We start from the raw sequence: 860 nt of genomic DNA, 5'->3' as shown, positions 1-860 counted from the left end.
GTACCGATGACTCTATATGACAATGAATTATGTGATCATAAAGGAGGTTTAGAAATTAACTTTTCGAGAAGGTTCCATTATAATTACATCTAATAATCCCTAGGGGAGGTATTGATTTTGAATATATAATAACTAACTTGACTTTATGAAAAATCAGTACAGTTCTCGTCAGTGTAGCGAGAAGATCAGCCTGTCATTGACTAAACAACTTACTAAAGTCGTAAATAAGTAATGTACCTTTGTAAAGTACCTACTTGAAAGTTCGAAAAAAACCCCTCGTTTGTATTTAATTGTGGTTGTGAAAAATTAAATCGTTTCTAATAAAGTAAAAAAGGCATGAATTTAAGTTTGCGTTGTACTGTACTAAGTTAAACTAAGTTAAATGTGTCGAAATTCATTTGTTTAATGAATACCTTTTCGCTTTTTCATTCATTCATTCGTATATCATATGCTCGACAATATAAGTGTTCAGTGTAACTTTCTTCCTAGAACTGAAAAACAATTATAAGAAATTTAATATTGTTGAAATGATTCGGCGAGAAAAACCGAACCCATCTTTGGTATCCAATTATAGTTGTCAATAATTGAATTGTTTCCTAAAAACTGAAAAATGGATTGAAATTCATTTGTTTTGTAAGTACAATATAAATTTCATTGTATGCAGGTAGAAAGCGGCAAATAATACAAGTCGAACATTAAGAACGCGTTGTGAGCGTTCAACAATTGACAAAACGCGTTCCGGATGTTTAACAGTTACCAGAACGCGTTGCGATCATTTAAAAACAGCCAAAGCGCGTTCTGTGCGTTCGAAGGCAGCCAGAACGCGATGTGGCCGTTTTTTCCGGCCTCTGAGCGTTTTC

This window comes from Agrilus planipennis, unplaced genomic scaffold (assembly GCF_000699045.2).
Source record: "Agrilus planipennis isolate EAB-ADULT unplaced genomic scaffold, Apla_2.0 scaffold233, whole genome shotgun sequence".
In the NCBI taxonomy this organism is placed as follows: Eukaryota; Metazoa; Arthropoda; class Insecta; order Coleoptera; family Buprestidae; genus Agrilus; species Agrilus planipennis.
This window is presented reverse-complemented; position numbering follows the sequence as displayed.